This window comes from Bos javanicus, chromosome 6, assembly GCF_032452875.1.
Source record: "Bos javanicus breed banteng chromosome 6, ARS-OSU_banteng_1.0, whole genome shotgun sequence".
In the NCBI taxonomy this organism is placed as follows: Eukaryota; Metazoa; Chordata; class Mammalia; order Artiodactyla; family Bovidae; genus Bos; species Bos javanicus.
Genome location: NC_083873.1, coordinates 13,228,709 through 13,240,280, shown reverse-complemented (window position 1 = coordinate 13,240,280; position 11,572 = coordinate 13,228,709).

Genomic DNA, 11,572 nt, shown 5'->3' with positions numbered 1-11,572 from the left:
AGCCTGGTCGGCCACAGTCCATGGGGTCGCAAAGACTTGGACACGACTGAGCGACTTCACTTTCACTTTTCACTTTCAGACTTTGTGATGATGGCCATTCTGACGGTGTGTGGTGATATCTCATTGTATTATTTCTCTAATAAACTGAGCATCTTTTCATGTGCTTTTTGGCCATCTGCATGTCTTCTTTGAAGAAATGCCTACTTAGATCTTTCCATTTTTTGATTTTTTTTTTCTTTTAATAAGGAGCTACATGGGCTGTTCATATATTTTGGAGATTAATCCCTTGTTGGTTGCTTTGTTTGCAGATATTTTCTTCCATTCTGTGGGTTATCTTTTCATTTTGTTTATGGGTTTTCTTTGCTGTGCAAAAGCTCGTAAGTGTAATTAGGTCCCATTTGCTTTTGTTTTTATTTTCATTACTCTAGAAGGTGGTTCCAAAAAGGTATTGCTGCGATTTATATCAAAAAGTGCCCTGCCTGTGTTTTCCTCTTAAGAGTTTTAATCACGTCTTCTTTATTCTTCCTTTGTCTTCATCAGTGCCCACTAATACTAGTTGATTTAAGACCTTAACCATCACTCTCCTAAATTATTCTAATAGTATTGGTAGGGTTCCCCCACCCCTACCCCATTTTATCAAGTTCTGTATCAAATCACAACAAAACTGATTCAGTTTCTCTAAGAACCCTGTAGATTGCCATCAGTTTGGTTTCCCTTTTCTGGAAGTTCTGACCCACAGCCCCAGAGATGTTTTAGCCTCCTAGGCCTGTGCCTAGAGGAGCTTCAGGGAGTGTAGACGTACAGCGTGGGTGAGCCTGCTGCGGATTCTGTGCTGTTTGTTCATCCAACTTCGGGTATGTTACTGAATGCAAGTTTGTGTGCCTGACACACCATGAGGCCAGCCAGTACCAAAACCTTGGAGTCTGGAGAAGAGAAAGGTTTATTGTAGGGCCAGGCAAGGAGATGGGTGGCTCATGCCTCCCAAAACTCTGAACCCCACCACGGGTTTTAGCAAAGCATTACAATGGCCAGGTAAGGGAGTTGGTTCACAGGGTATGTGATCAACATGTGCATAGTTCTCCAGTTGGTTGATATTGAGGTAACAGGGTGGTTAAAATGATCAGTCCTTAGGCACCAGTGGGTCTGGGGGCTACATGCTCATGATCATCAAACAGTTAATTCATTCCAACTGGTGGTGGTTTTTAACATTGGAAAAACTCAGGAAATATGCATGAGATACCATTATCTGGGTACTTGGAAGAGAAGCTAAAGCAGAGGATATGGAGGAGAGGTCCGTCCTGGGCAGGGCCCAAAGGGTCCTGCTCGCTTACAGACAGGGTATCAGAAAGCATCCCAAGGACTCACACTTCATTCATCAGTAATGTCACTGGTTACATGGGAGGAGAGCAGTTTTAACAGTAGCTAATGCTCATGAAGATTCCAGTTCCCCATAGAACACTCATCAGCAGAGAACTGGATGCATCAGCATTGGAAATAGATTCTGGAGACCTCTAACGCTGGGGTCACAGAAGGTCACTAAAACAGGCCTTGGTTGGGATGCCAGTGTCTCTCTGTGGTGTCTCCTGGTGGGCATGCCTCTGGTGATGCCTTTCAGAGCCTTAAATTGCCAGATTTTCTACAGGAGCAGCAGCTGGTACCACATGCTCCACATTTCTAAAAGAAAGTCTAGAATCTCTTGTGGCCAAAAAAGCTAGGTGGGATGTAGGAATATTTCCACCACAAGGACAGAGTAGGGAGGTGTTTGGGGAGCACTGTGACCTCAGGACCATCATGGTGGAAGTTAGCAAGTGTCTTCTTTTTGTTTATGGCCCTGGGACACAAGGGATGGAGAGGGATTCCATTCCAGAGAGCCTGTTGCCGACTTACCTCGCTGATCTGAGGAGCTCTGGAGCTTTGTGGCAAAGATTCCAAAGGTACACTGGCCCAGCAGAATCTACAGTGTCTCAGTGTGCTCCGCTGAGGTCCATGCAAGTCCGTTCTGGCCGTTAGAGAGGGACTGGGGGGCTCAAAGGTCAGTGTGCGAGAAGGACATGAGATAATGAGCAGGCAGTAACCCGCTGGCCCAGCAGAGGCAGCAGAAGGTCGCAGGCACGGGCAGCTTGAGGGGACCCTTGGTGGGAGACCTGCACTAGGGGCTCTCTGGGAGTTTGGACAGAGACAGCCTAACTGGCTTTCAGTCCAAACAAGACATCAACCTGTTGTAAAGTCCCTGTTACTGGATACACTCCAGGTACAATAGAAATGTTTGATTTCTTGTGTTTCCCTGGGCTTTGATTTATACTCTCAGAGTTATCTTCCTAACAGATTTAAGTACATTATTTAAACCAGCAATCACTACTTTTCTTTTTTTTTTTTGACGTGGACCATTTTTAAAGTCTTTATTGAATTTGTTACAATATTGCTTCTGTATTCTGTTTTTTTTTTTTTTTTGCCATGAAGAATGTGGGATCTTAGTTTCCCTATCAAGGATGAACCCACAGCCGCTGCAGTGAAAAGTGAAGTCTTAACCACTGGACCTCCAGGAAAGTCCCATTGCTTTTCCTTTACACTGGCAGTTCTCAGATTCATGTACATCTGGATCACCTGGAGGACTTTTTTAAAATGCACTTTTCTAAGTCCTACCCCAGGATTTCCCATTTAGTAGATCTGGGAGAAGGCAATGGCACCCCACTCCAGTACTCCTGCCTGGAAAATCCCATGGACGGAGAAGCCTGAAAGGCTGCGGTCCGTGGGGTCGCTGAGGTTCGGACACGACTGAGCGACTCTTTTCACTTTCATGCATTGGAGAAGGAAATGGCAACCCACTCCAGTGTTCTTGCCTGGAGAATCCCAGGGACGGGGGAGCCTGGTGGGCTGCCGTCTATGGGGTTGCACAGAGTCGGACACGACTGAAGTGACTTAGCAGCAGCAGATCTAGGTTGAGGTCTAAGAACTGCGTTTTCTAACAGGTTCCCAGTACCGGGTTGATGCTGATGGTCATGTAATTGCACTTTGAAAGGTCTTTATTTCAGAATAACGTCCCAACTCCTCAGCACAGTTACTAAGGACTCCTATAGCTTGAGCTCAGGTGTGAGTATGGGGGATCCTACTGAGGTGAAGTGACAGTGTTGGGAGCGCCGTCCCCTCTCTGGTGTATCATTCCTGTATTTCCCTCCCCGTTTGGCTAGGTAGTATTTTATTCTCCTAAATCTGGCTTAAAAGAATATAAAAGACTGTTTTGCGGGGCAAAGAAGACAGTGAAGGCAAATGCAGCCTCACTGAATAGTACAGCATAACCTCAGGGAAGAAGTGTGTGTTCAAGAGGGAGAGGCTAAGACCTTTGCTGTATAGTCTGTTTGGTGTCCTTTGTTTGACTGATTTTGTCGCCAGGTTACACCTTCAAGTCCATTTTATTATCTGCTGGTGAAGTTGCTTTCTTCTTCTGTTACACTTTTTTTTTTTTTTTGGCCACACCTGGCAGCTCATGGTATCATAGTTCCCTGGCCAGGGACTGAACCTGGGCCCTTGGCAGTGAAAACTCAGAGTACTAACCACTGGACTGCCAGAGAATTCCCCTTCTGTAACACTTTTTTAAAATACAAAGATACACTTTATTTATTTATTTAAATTATTTACTGTTGGCTGTGCTGGGTCTTGGCTGCTGTGCGGGCTTTTCTCTAGCTGTGGTGAGCTGGGTTGCTCTTCACTGTGGTGCTCGAGCTCCTCAGGCAGTGGCTTCTCCTGCGGAGGACGGGCTCTAGGCTCATGGGCTTCAGTAGCTGTGGGTCATGGGCCCTAGAGCACGGGTTCAGCAGCTGTGGTGCATGGGCTCAGTTGCTCCGTGGCATGTGGGATCTTCCCGGACCAGGGACTGAATCCATGTTCTCTGCACTGGCAGGCGAATTCTCATCCACTGCACCATCAGACAAATCTTTCTGTTATACTTTTAACAGAAGTTGCCCCACACTTTTAACCACCAGAGCCAGGAGGCTTGGGGAGCATGTGCCCGGGGGGTTTACCAGAATCCTGTGGGAAGACTGGAAAAAGATGCAGATTCCTACTGTAGATTTACCGGCTGAGAACCTTCAGAATGAGCCCTTACAATCTGTATTTTATTTTAATTTTAAAACAATGTATTAGGTTTTTAAAAAAATACAGAAAACTTTTTAAAAAAACCCATAAAACTGGTATATATTGCTGTAATCAGATAAACTATATTGGCATTAAGAAAATAATAGAAAGAGGAACATACTGGAACACTGTTATAGTAAAACTTTCCCTCTATGCTCCTTTCTTTAGTCCTTTACTAAAAAAATAATCACATATTGCTTTTCCCTGTTTCTGTCTAGATAATATTTTGGGAATCTACTTTTTGGGAAAGAAATGTACATACTGAATGTACAACTATTTTTATTACAATGTGAGGAAAACTCTAGAACATATGTATAAGTGTCCCTCCCTAGCTCCTCTTTATTTCCTTCTTAAACTGGGCATTCTGCAAAATCCACCCTCAGCTCTCTTTTTTTCACCATCACCCAGCTGTGACAGCCCCTGCTCTGGAGAAACTAGAAGACACCCATTCAAGCATTCAGTTTGTGTCAGAGACAGGTTGGGTTGCTTTAACCTTTGTGTGGTGATCGATACAATGTGTATTTCCACTCTGTTAGTGTTTATTGAGTGAGTCTTAGTCTGTTCACTGCTGTAACAAAATACCACAGACCAAGTACCTTGTCAACAAAAGCAGTTTAATTCTCGCAGTTCTGGAGGTTGGGAAGTCCACGATCAGGATGTCAGCACAGTTGGCTGAGGATCTCCTTTCCCGCTGCCAATTTATCATTGTATCCTCATGTGGCCTCAGGGGCCAGGGAGGTCTGTGGGCCTTTGTATAAGAGCACTGATCCATTTATGAAGAGTCTACCCTTATGACCGAATCACCTTCCAAAGGCTCTGCCTCCTAATGCTATATACCATTAGGTATTAGAATTTCAAAATACGAATTTTGGGAGGACACAAACATTCAGAGCGCAGCACAGTGCTTTCAAAGTAGGCTAAGTAGTAGAAGAGACAGAAATGAATTAAGGTCACCATCATCCCCTTAAGGGCAAATGTTATTGGATAAGTAAATAGCTACCGTGTACCTGTAAGAAAAAGGAAGCTCTCATGGAGGTGTGAGAAATGAGCCATGGGTGGGCACAAAGATAACTGATGCTCTGAACCCCAGAAGTCTGGTCTTTCTCGGGAAATCGCTTTCACTGTTTAACTCCTGAATGGCTTTTGTTTGGGCTTCATCCATTTTGTGCAAGTGTCAGGAGCTAGTACCCTCATTAACTGAGCAGCTTAACCCATTCCTGGATAAAAAAGTCAGATCAAGTTTATAATCAGGGATTTCATGCGAGTTGTTTCTAAAAATTGAAGTGGATTTTAATTTTTCTTATTAGAGGAAAATAAAAATAATACGGGCAACAATGACTCTGTAAATGTTGGTGTGGTGTGTTCTTGTAATTGGGTTGAGTCGTTTCCATACACAGTTTTGCTCTGAAGGGTGAGCTACAGCTGGCCAGCAGTATGCACGTAGAAGACTCAAATGGGCAGAATCACGTTGTGGGGAACTTGCTTGTTAAGTCAAATTTCTAAAAAGCCCTGCTGATAAAAATATTAAAAATTTTAGAAATTAGTTTAACAAATATCTGTAGTTTCATATTTGAGAAATAACCACTATGAAGATTTAGGTATATTTCTTTCTAGTCGCATATATATCGTAGGGGAAGAAAATTAAAAAAAAATTATTTATTTACTTATTTATTTTTGGCTGTTCTGGGTCTTCTTTACTAATGGGCTTTTTCTCTGGTTGCGTCCAGTGGGAGCTGCTCTTCTTAGCGGAGTACGGGCTTGTCATTGCAGTGGCTTTTCTTGTGGAGCACTGGCCCTAGGGCGTGAGGGCTTCGTGGTTGCAGCTCCTGGGCTCTCGAGCACAGGCTCGATAATTGTGGCGCATGGGCTTGGTTGCTGCACAGCATGTGGGATCTTACCAGGTCAGGGATCAAACCTGTCTCTCCTGCGTTGGCAGATGGATTCTTTACCACTGAGCCACCAGGGAAGCCTGTTTTATTTTTTTATTTTTACTACACTTTTAGGTTCTCTGGCTGGGGCCCTATAAATTAGACCGACAGAAGACAAATTAACGAGAGGAAAGCAACCACATTTATTTTAGTTTTATGTGACATGGGAACCTTCATAAGGAAATGAAGACCTGAAGAAATAGTTAAACCTGAGTTTAACTATTAGGTTTTATACTAGATTTGATGAAGAATGGACAGTCATGGGCAGAAAAGTTTGAGCTAAAGGTAGTAAACTGGGGGAAACTTAACAAGGCCTATTCACTGGGCTTCGACTTGGTGCCCCTATGCCTTCAGAGATTTCTTCCAGGTATAAGGAGGGCACCTCTCACATGCAGGTCTTATGACTTGTTTCAGGGAAGATGGGGGAGGTCAGAGAGTCCTTTCCATATCTGTCATTTGCCTTGAAATATTATGTCAAGGAGCCATATTTTGGGGATAGCATGTTCTGAACTCCATCAATATTTATAAATTTTAAATTAAATAATTAAATTTTATATCATGCTTTTTTTCTTTTACTAAGTATTATAATATGGTCATTAAGTATCTTTTGGAAACTTCATTTTTTTATTGGCAGCCCTGCATTCTACTCTATGGTTATATCATAATGTAACTACTGCATCAAGTTGTATCCTTTTCAAGTGTGTGTGTGTTGATCACTCAGTTGTGTCCGACTCTTTGTGACCCCATGGACTGTACCTTGCCAGGCTCCTCTGTCCATGGATTCTCCAGGCAAGAATACTAGAGTGGGTTGCCATTCCTTTCTCCTGAGGATCTTCCCGATCCTGGGATTGAACCTGGGTCTCCTACGTTGCATTTGGATTCATCACCCATCTGAGCCATCAGGGAAGCCCTTTTAAAGTTTATTCTAATCAAAATATAGTGAGGTAAAGATTAATATTCTTCTTTGTATGATAGAGAATTTCTACAAAAATATCATAATCAGAAATTAACTTTTGGCAACATTCTCTTTGCTCTTTAGATATTTAGGTGATATCTCATCTGAGTCTAATAGATATGTCTAGTGCTTAAATATGCGCAACAGTGTTAATTTTCTCAATTTCTCTCATTTTGTTAGATATGAATCACCTGTTTGAGACATTTTTTTTTTTGCTAATTGTATGTGCGTAACTTATAACAATACCCAGTAGCAAACATTTATTAAACTCTGTGTATTGACAAATATTAGATATGGGAAATTATAGAGGTAAGTAGAATGAGGCCTCTGCTCTCCAAGAGATCCAATGTAGTGAGGCAAAAATATGAGAAGACTATAAATGATAATCAAATTTAGTTTATTAATCCACTAGTCTCTGATCTACAGTTCTGAATTAAAGGAAAGAAATTAGGCAGTAGAAATTACATATATATTTCTTCCCTTCTCTAGTGTTGGGAAAATAATACCATTGTGTTAAATATGTGTTAAATAAAATACATCCCTATTTCACAAATGTTATGTGTGTAAAGATATATATTTCAGGATTCAGTTCAGTTCAGTTCATTCGCTCAGTTGTGTCCGACTCTTTGCGACCCCATGAATCGAAGCACGCCAGGCCTCCCTGTCCATCGCCAACTCCCAGAGTTCACCCGGACTCACGTCCATTGAGTCAGTGATGCCATCCAGCCATCTCATCCTCTGTCGTCCCCTTCTCCTCCTGCCCCCAATCCCTCCCAGCATCAGTCTTTTCTAATGAGTCAACTCTTCACATGAGGTGGCCAAAGTACTGGAGTTTCAGCTTTAGCGAAATTATAATTTATATGTATGTATCTGATATCTCTCAGATATATACCTACCTGCCTATCATCTATCTAAGGCTCAGCTATTGATCCATATTTCTTTTCCTTTCATATTGTTTATGTGTGTGCTAAGTCACTTCAGTCACGTCTGACTTTGTGACCCCAGGAACTGTAGCCTGCCAGGCTCCTCTGTCCATGGGATTTCCCAGGCAAAAATGCCGGAGTAGGTTGCCATTCTTCCAGAGGGCCTTCCTGACCAGGGATTGAACCCACGTCTCTTACATCTCCTGCATTGGTAGGCAGGTTCTTTACCACTAGTGCCACCTGGGAAGCCCCTTATATTACTTAAGAGAGTCTCTTATTCTAGGGCTATTTTCATGGTTCTTCCTGCTTCAAGTCACTTCTCATCTTGCTTATTACTTCCAGATGAATATTCCCAATCCCCAATTCTCATCATAATGTAGTAAAAACTAAGACTTTGCTGGTCCTGGGGCCACAGCTGATTCTGGGATTGTCAAGACAGTTGATCTTTGTGTTGGCCACAAACAGGACCAGGATCCTGCTGATAATAACTGAGACCTTGAAGAGATGATCATGGTGGCTGTCATTGGTGCTTTCCATTTCTGTGGTGGTTGTAACTGGATAGCTCAACAGATGAGGTATGGAGAAGAGCACACTGGATATAGTATACCAGAGTTGGAGGCCCATTTTTGTTACCTATCTTGGTGTCTTCAGTGAAGTCCCATGTAGTCTTAGTCAGCTTTTGTAAATCAGGATAATAATTATTCTAGCTTCCTTTAAAACTGTGGTAAAGAAGAAATCAGCTATGTATATTAAAGTTCTTTTAAAAGGATACATTGTTTCTTGATTATATAGAAGTTAAATTTTATCAGCACCCTGCTACTTCAAGGTCTGGCTGAACACAAATCCGGAAATATTATGACTTCCAACCAACTTCCATGTCAAACAAACATCTGTGGAGGATACAGTGAGACCTGGTGGTGCCAACAACTGAGAAGATGAACATATAGAACATGTAGTTCCTTGCCTTGAGAGGGTCATCTTGTCTACTTCCTCTCAAAGGTGAACTCCTTGCTTACTACCCCTTTGCAAGAGCTGTCATGGAACCAAATCTTTGAGAATTGATGGCAGGCTACAACAAGATTGGCTGGCTACATTATTCGTGTTTGTGTTTGGGAGGGTGGGGACATGAGAGAGTGACTTGACTGTCAGATAAACATTCCGCACACCATTGCCAGGAATGGCAATTTGTTGCTTTGCTGTTTTTTTTTTGAATGGGGAAATTGAATTCCATAATACCTTCCGACTTCTAAACATCACCTTTTCCAGGCAGCACTTGGTTGTTGTTGTTTAGTCACTAAGTCTTGTCTGACCCTTTTTTTTTTTTTTCCTTGCCCAGAAGATTATAAAAAGAGGCAGGGAACTGTTTCATATTCGGGGAAAATGCTTTGTAAGGCTTCTAACAGGTGTTGTCTGACTCTTTACAACCCCATGGACTGCAGCATGCAAGACTTCCCTATCCTTCACTGTCTCCCGGAGCTTGTTCAGATTCAATTGAGTCAGTGATGCTATCTAACCATCTCATCCTCTGCTGCCCCCTCCTCCTTTTGCCTTCACTCTTTCCCAGCATCAGGTCTTTTCCAATGAGTTGACTCTTCGCATCAGGTGGCCAAAGTATTGGATCTTCAGCTTCAGCATGAGTCCTTCCAATGAATATTCAGGGTTGATTTCTTTTAGGATTGACTGGTTTGATCTCCTTGCAGTCCAAGGAACTCTTTCAAGAGTCTTCTCCAGCACCATAGTTCAAAAACATCAGTTCTTTGGTGCTCAGTCATCTTTATGGTCCAACTCTCACATCTATACATGACTACTGGAAAAACCATTCCTTTGACTATACCTTTTATTATTACCACCGTTTTCTGATTTCCTGAGCTAGCTTAAATTGCCTATTATTTACATCAGATTGAACCTCTAGGGAAATCTGTTTGTATCAAAGTGGTCAGAAATGAGGGGCTTCCAGGTGGTGCTAGTGGTAAAGAACTCACCTGCCAATGCAAGAGACATAAGAGACATGGGTTCGATCCCTGGAGGATCTCCTGGAGGAGGGCATGGCAACCCACTCCAGTATTCTTGCCTGGAGACTGCGTGCATGGTCAGAAATGAAAATCTGTTTCTGTGCAAGTTTTCTACATTGTCATTCAGTTTCTGTGATATGCAACTTCCATATATCAATGCTGTCCTCTTGGACTGTGGAAACACTTTTTGGGTGAGGTTCTGATGTATTTTCTATAGTTGCACATATCTTATAATATCAGTGTGAAGTAGGTAAGTGATATTTTTTATAATTCTGCATTTTCTTTAAAAATCAGTCACTTTATTCTCATTGAGTATGCAGTTAATAGTATATAGATTTCTCATTTTCTTCTCATTACTCACATAATTATCTTACTTTTATGAATGTATGAAAGACAGTCTCAGATTTTATCACCAGCATTTTTCTCTAAGTCCTAGAGAGTGGTGTACACTACACAATTGTTTTATATAAATAATATATCTATCTTGATTTCAGACCTTTTCACAATTATTTTTATCAGTCTTTTCTTGCTTTCTCCTGAATGTAATCTTACAGTCAAGTTATGGAGGAAAATAAAAAATTTATGGTAGAGCTTGACTTTCTGTTTTCCCAGAACAAGGTCTTCATTGCAGTGCATCTTTCAAGGTTTCCTTTCTCCCAGGAACTCTGCCAGAAGACAGCATCCTGCTCCCAGACTCCTTCCTCTGCTGCACCCAGTCATTAGAAATCAGTGAAAACTCTGCAGTTGGAAGGCGCATTAGCCTCACAGGGGCTGGCAGGAAATAAATTTGCTGTACATCTCCAGTCAAGGACAATGCCATTAAGGGCTGCAAAGCTACCATATCTCAGAGTAATGATTTTCAAGTTCTATTAACAGCGTACCCTTAAGACACTTTCATTTCATTTTGATTCAGGGCTGGAAACCCAAGAAGCACAGGTAGATAATTGTGATTATTGAAAAAACCAATTAAATTCCATAAGTGAATCTCTACATTGAGTTAGCTGAAGAATGGAACTCTGGGTGTTGACTGTTCTTTAATGACCATAGTTGAGTCTGTTTTGAATTTTCAATGGTATTTCCTTTTTAAAAAGGCTGTTTGTTGGTAATGCCTTGAAAAACTACACTGCCAAATTTCTGACTTCCATTCCCATTGCCAGTGGTAACAAACAGTATTTTATATATTCTTTTAGAAATAATGACAAGCATCTAAACTGTCTCAAAAGTAGAATTAGGTTCGTATCCTTCATCACTGTAATGTGAATTTAAAAATGTAAAATTACTGTGAAAGAGATTGTCAGCCATTTGTAACATGTGACCCAGTTTGGATCCTGATTTGAAAAAAATTGTAAAAAACACACACACAAAAGGAAAATTCACATTCTATTTCTTCTTCCAAGTACTGGCTGATTACATGGGAATGTTCACTTTGTATAAATTCAGCAAGCTGTGTACTTATAAATGCTGCAAGACAAAATTTACTTATTTATGAGGCAAGCCAGGAAATTGAAGCAATGAGTAGATATTTGATAATATTAAGGAATTTTTAACTCTTAAAGTGTGATAATGGTATTTTTGGTAAAGACATGTAATGAAGTATTAATGGATGAAATCTAGGATTCCCTT